This window comes from Microtus ochrogaster, chromosome 8, assembly GCF_000317375.1.
Source record: "Microtus ochrogaster isolate Prairie Vole_2 chromosome 8, MicOch1.0, whole genome shotgun sequence".
NCBI classification, from domain to species: Eukaryota; Metazoa; Chordata; class Mammalia; order Rodentia; family Cricetidae; genus Microtus; species Microtus ochrogaster.
In genome coordinates, this window is record NC_022015.1 from 35,584,404 (window position 1) to 35,591,010 (window position 6,607).

Sequence of the window (6,607 nt, forward strand, 5' to 3'; positions counted from 1 at the left end):
TTTTCATTTCTTTGGGACCAATGCAGAGACTGCACTTGCTGGCTGTGTGGCAGCTATGTATTTAGATTCATCCCTAAGGAACTACTCCACCTTCCCCCCGAGTAGCGATTTATCCCCTAGTCCTTTGCCAGCATTGTTTTTGATTTTTGTGATCTGCTTTGCCAGACTTTCCATCTTCTCCAAGAAGCCCTTGGCCAGGCCTCTCTCACATCTCCCACTGCCCATTCAATCTCTGCTCAGAACTGTGTTTCCTTCCTTCAGCACAGACCCTTGGTTTTCAGTACTACAGCTGTGTCTTCAGGGCAGTTCTCAGGCCATTGACATCCCGCTCACCAGTGTTAGAACAAAAAGAACAAAACAAACAAAAACATAGAGTCTGATTTGAGTGGGCCACCTTTCCTGAGCATGGGGTCTCCCCTGGAGTGTGCCAGATAGACCTAGTGACACTTCATCGGAGAAAATTAATTTCCTTTCTCAGCATACATCAGTAGCTAATGGCGTCTTGGTTAGGGACGGAGCTTTGTGTCCACTTCCCCTTCTCAGTGCTGGAATTTGAACCTGTGCAGATCTTATGTGTGCTGTCACAGTGTCTGTGAGTTTGTGTGTGCATCCATCCTGTTGTGTCTGGAAGACACTGCTTCTTTGGAGCCATTCACCACCTCTGGATCTTAAAATCTTTCCATCACCTCTTCTGCATAGATCCCTGGTCTTCAGTGGAGGGGATTAATGACATCCCATTCAGGGCTGAAGACTATGTCATGAGTGAGGCAGATCTTGACATCTCATTGTTAAATGTCAAGTTTAACTAAGGCCCATGAACAAGCCAAGAGTTGTGTCTCAAAGGGAGCATGGCTGTCTATAGATGATGATAGGGCTACATTCCAGAATAACAAGAGTCTCCCCTGTGGTCGTCTACAAGGACCTGCCAAAGACTCCAACCAGCATTTCTACCTGCCACTACCACCTTAAATAACCATCAAATCTGCTGGATCATATGGTCCAAGCAGCAGAGCAGCTGGGTCCCACTCAAAACTAGCAGCTTTCTGAGTTTATTTGGTATAGAGACTAAAGCGACACACCCAAGGAAGGAGTTTGCTGCCTCCAAAATACAAAATGCTTTACTAACAAGTCCCAAGTACCTGTCACTTTCTAGTTCCTTAGTCCTATTAGCATAACGTCATTAATGTAATGGGTCAGTGTGATACCTTGTATATCAGGTTCCCTGCAAACTAAACTATGACACAGGGCTGGGCGTTAATATGCTATTCAGGGAAAATTGTAAAGGTTACTGCCTTGACAGCTGAAAGCAAACTGCTTCTGATGGCCCTATGGACAGGTTTCCAGAAAAAAAAAAAAAAGCAAAAAACAAAAAACAACTTGCCGGACCAATGGCTGAATACCAGGTACCAGGAGATGCGTTAATCTACTCAAGTAATGAAGCTGCGTCTGGCATTGCTTCTGTGACTGGAGTCACTACCTAGGTTGCCACAGTCAACTGCTGTTCTCCATGATCCTTCTGTCTTTTAAAGCACAGGCTAACAGGGGGAGTTCAAAGGAGATATGGTAGGAACCACCACCCCTGCATCGTTCAATTGTTCCTGCTTTATCTATGCATTGTATCACTTTGTTTACAAGTGTTTTGCCTGCTTGTATGTATGTGCACCACATGCATGCTGCCTGGTGCCCATGTAAAGAGGGCATTAGATCCCCTGGTACTAAAGATACCGACAGTTATGAGCTGCCATGTGGGTGCTAGGAATTGAACTAGGATCCTCTGGTAAATCAGCCAGTGCCTTTAACCTCTAAGACATCTCTCTAGCCCCTCTCATTAAAAAAGAAAATTAATGTTAGTACGGGTGTTTTGCCTACAAGGGTATCCATGAATCACATGCGTGTAGTGCCCTAGGAGGCCAGAGGAGGGGGGCATCAGATCTCCACAAACTGGAATTACCACCAGATGAGTGCTGTGACCAACCCTATAAGTCCTATGCCAGAGTAGCCAAGTGCTCTCAACCACCGAGCCATCTCCCCACCCCACTCTACCCCTAGTGTCTTGCAAAGCCTTATTGGTGGCATTAATTTCCGTAATCCTGCCAGGGTATTTTCTCTTTCTGGTTCATGATTTTTCCTGGTAGAGGCAACTAAGGGCTTCCATTCGGCCTTTTGGACCATAATAGCCCTCATTCCACAGGTCTGACAAGCAACGCTGGGGTGTTGCCAATCTCTAAGTATATCTCTCCCACTGGACAGAGTTTTTGGGTCCATTGGACCCACTGTGAGTCAGACTTTGGCAGAAACTCCATCCATCACCTGACCTCCACAGGCCCTAACTTTAACTGGATACCCATGACACTTTGGAGGCGGTCTCCAGAACCAGTGTCAGTTCAGAGACAGTCTCTAACAGGCCCTGAAAAGACTGGTTATTTCCTTTTCCTGGATGTGAGTTACTCTAATCAAAGCCCATGGGTTTCTTTGGAGAAAGATTGGTTGACTGTAAAACTTTCTGAAGTGTGACACAGTCTCCTGAAGGGGACCTGCTTCTCCTTCATTCAAGAGGTTCTGGCTCTGTAAGCTGCCATGTCTGGGCATTTGTTGAGAAACTGTGATTTATGGTCACTACAATTCAAAGTAAACTTTTAAAACTATTTACATTTATTTTATTTATATGTATGGGTGTTCTGCCTGCATGCATGTCTGTACACCACTTGTGTGTCTGGTGCCTGCAGAGGACTATAGCGGACACTGGAACCCCTAGGATTGGAGTCACTACAGATTACTGTAAACTGCCATGAGGGTGCCAGGAATTGAACCCAGGCCCTCTAGAAAAGCAGTCAGTGCTCCAAAACGCTGAGCTGGCTTCCAATCCCTCAAGGTAAATGTTTCATTTGCTCTGGAATTTGCTTATACAGATGGAGTGGGCGCTAAGTAACCCCTCCCCCATCTATTGCTCTTTTGGGAACACAGACCACTAAGCTATCCCAGTTGGACCATAATGGACACTGCTTGGTGTCTCTGCTGTCCATTAGCATAACATGCTGGGGGAAAAGAAGATAAAAATTAGCATATGAAAGAAACCAATGGTAGAGGAAGACTGGAAACATCCAACTAGGGGCTGCATCTAAGGGACAGATTACACCCGACTAAAGCTCCTGCTCTCAAATGTTCCAAATGTGGAGCATGTAGCCGCGATATAAATGACCCACAGCAGCTCATGACTGCCCTGGCTGAACGCCATCAGAGCTTCTAGCCTTTCCCAGCTCTCGGTCCACTTCCACTCCTAGAAGGGCCATTCTCTTTCCTCTTATTTTCACTTTAAAGTTACGTTCACTTATTTATTTACGTGTGTGCATGTGCGCACGCTGTACAGTTCTTTAATTCACAAGATGGAATAGCAATGCTCTCTCCCCACTTCCAGAGTACCGTCGAGTCCTTAGCAGTTTTAGGTGTAGATGAACTGGAGAGCCAGCTCCAGACACCATCAAGTCCACTAGAGAAATTCATCCTTAGGATTCTGCCTCTCTAGAATCTGCTACTAGAGCCACAAACTGGATTAAATGGAGTTCTTTAGACACAGAACTAATAGAAGAAACATGGGTTATAAAGAAGGATTTGTTAGAGTGACTCACACAAGATGAGTTTAGTCAGAGATGCTGTTTAGTCCACAAAGTTGATCACCTTGGCGGTCCCAGTCTGGTGCTGAAGGTCTGGAGGATTCCTGGAGAGTCACTAGTATGCAGCTCGTGTTGGAAGAAGGCTGAAGACGCTTGAGTCTGATGTCAGAAGAAGACAGTCGCAGCAGAGACAGACACATGGACTCCAGACCAAGGGAAGGCAAGCAACCAACACTGCTTTTCTTTAGACTTTTTTGCACTGGGTCATCTGCTGGAAGGTACTCACTCCTGCTGGGTTAGACCGCTCTGGAACCACCTGTTAGATATAAAACTTGGTAGTTCATTTCCAAATGGGCCCTGAGCAACCTTAAATCCAGTTACCAATGAAAAGAAAACACTAGACCCCTGCTAATGCCTGCTAGTCCAGCTATTCTCTCTTCACAACCCAATATATCCAAACTCTCCTAAGCTGCGCACCATCTCGGAGTTTAGAGTTTATGACTTCTACCAGACAAGCCTCCCTGCAAGATGGTGCGTCTGATAAGCGTTAAAATAAGCAGGCTCTAAAACACAGAGCGAACCCACAAAAGGTTTTTGTCAAGAATAACCACAGAAGGAAGATAAGACCTAGATAACATGTAAGCTCCCACCTTCCTGGGTATTCATAAAATACCCATAAAATAGACCATTGGTTTAGAAAACATTCTCTAGTGCCGGGCGGTGGTGGCGCACGCCTTTAATCCCAGCACTCGGGAGCCAGAGGCAGGTGGATCTCTGTGAGTTCGAGACCAGCCTGGTCTACAGAGCTAGTTCCAGGACAGGCTCCAAAGCCATAGTGAAACCCTGTCTCGAAAAAACCAAAAAAGAAAAAAGAAGAAAACATTCTCTGCATTCAGTCAGTGTGCTTGCCACGCCAGGCTGGTGTCCAACTGTTGAAGAGTTAAGATGAACTCCTGTGTTTCTGCTGCTCTGAGTCTCCAGGACTCCTATTATGAAGTGAGGATCACTTTCTCCTCACAGATGTCACACAAGTGTGTCTCCTAGGTGATTCGGATCCTGTCAAATTGACAGTAAAGATTATCTATCACACACTGGGCTAGTGCAAGAGGAGTGAGTGGCCCACAACTATGTCCAGGCCTGACATGTATGTCTTTGGTCCTGGCTTTTCACCTCCACTGTGACCTAAGAGGTCCCTAACTTGCTGGTGCAGGTTGTGATGGAGGAAGACACTAAACCACATAAGACAGACACCCACGGTTTAGCCCAGTGTGATGGTGGCTTTGATATGCCAACTTGACTGACTGGAGGTATTCAGATCAAACACTGCCTCTGAATGCGCATCCCCGAGGGTGCTGCTAGGAGCAAGTAGCAAGGGGAAACAGTGAGGAGGGTGGCCCAGCAGGGGTGGCGCACCTTTAATTCCAGCACTTGGGAGGCAGAGACAGGCACATTTCTGTGAGTTCAAGGCCAGCCTGGTCTATAGAGCAAGTTCCAAGATGGGCTCCAAAGCTTCAGAGAAACCCTGTCTTAAAAAAACGAAAAAATTATATATAATTTCCTATTACAAAAATTTTCCAGTTGTTATTTTACAACTGCAGTTTTGTCATTGTTATGAATCTTAATGAAAACATATGACATGCAGGTGGTCCTAGGTTACTCCTGTAAAAGGGTTTTTTTTTTTTTGGTTTTTTTTTTTTTTAACCACCAAAGGGTCAGGACTCAATGGGCTGAGAAATTGCTTCAAGCCCTTTGGTAGACTCCTTAGGTCATTGTCTTGCTGCATTACAAGAAATGAACATCCCGGTTTCTGGTTAACATTTGGTGCTTATGGTTCTGACCCTAACTTTTAACTTTTTATTTTAAGTTCAAAGATTAACAATATAAAACATTTTATAAGCACAGATGTCCCACAGCCTTATAAATTCAAGTATTTTTAAAACCTTTTTAAAAATTAAAAACTCTTAGATGTCTTCCTGCAATGTCAAAAATAAAGTACCTCTTTGCTCCCCGCTCCCCCCTCCAAAAAAAACAAAAAACAAAAAACAGTGAGGTAGATAACCTTCCTAGGCCACTGAGATCCAGAGTAGAAAATAGGGGAGAAATTAATTTGCCTCCTTTTTGCTGCCTCATCACTGGAGCTGAGACATTGGACTTCTCCTGCCCTCAGACAAGATTCACACCACCGGACCTCCTGATTCCTGGGTGTCTGTCTATGGACTGAATCACACAATTGAGGTCCCTCATTTCCAGATGCAGACAAGAAGTGTGGGACATATGAATCAGATTTTCACTTTAGATGATTGGTAAGTAAAACAGGGAGGTAGGAAGGTAGATGATTAGATAGATAGATAGATAGATAGATAGATAGATAGATAGATAGATAGATAGATAGATAGGCAGACAGATCGATAAGTAAAGATGATAGGTGGTATTTTAGTTACCTTTCTGTTGCTGTGATAAAATGCCCTGACAAAAGTAACTTTAGGAAGAAAAGATTTATTCTGACTCGTAGTTGAAAGTACAATACATAATGGCAGGGAAGTCTAGGCAACAGGAGCCTGAAGGACCTGGCCATGTTGTCTCAGAGCAATGACTATCTTTGCTCAGCTCACTTTCTCTTTTTCATACAGTCCCAGATGCCAGCCAAGGGAATGGTGCCATCCACAGTGGGCGGGTCCTCCCATCTCAATTAACTTAATTTAGATAATCCCTCATTAGTGTGTTCAGGGACTTGTTTCCTAGGTGATTCTAGATCCTGACATTACACATCCTGGATGGATGGATGGATGGATGGATGGATGGATGGATGGATGGATGGATGGGAGGATGGATGGATGGGAGGATGGATGGGAGGATGGATGGGAGGATGGATGGATGGATGGGAGGGTGGATGGGAGGATAGATGGGAGGATGGATGGGAGGATGGATGGGAGGATGGATGGATGATTAAGGGGTGAATGGAGAAACAGATGGTAGATGGATGGATAGATGGACAG

General features: G+C 44.9%; 1 long non-coding RNA gene across 2 annotated transcripts in view; it reads right to left on the reverse strand.

The window, feature by feature from the left end:
* Positions 1-6,607, reverse strand: part of LOC113456525 — a 61,170-nt gene that overhangs the window by 36,414 nt on the left and 18,149 nt on the right. Inside the window, exon 7 of one of the 2 annotated variants that reach the window (XR_003377284.1) lies at positions 3,627-3,927. This is a non-coding gene — a long non-coding RNA (uncharacterized LOC113456525). Of the gene's footprint in view, positions 1-2,677; positions 3,928-6,607 lie in introns of those variants that run through there. The other variant, XR_003377283.1, reaches the window with a different exon arrangement.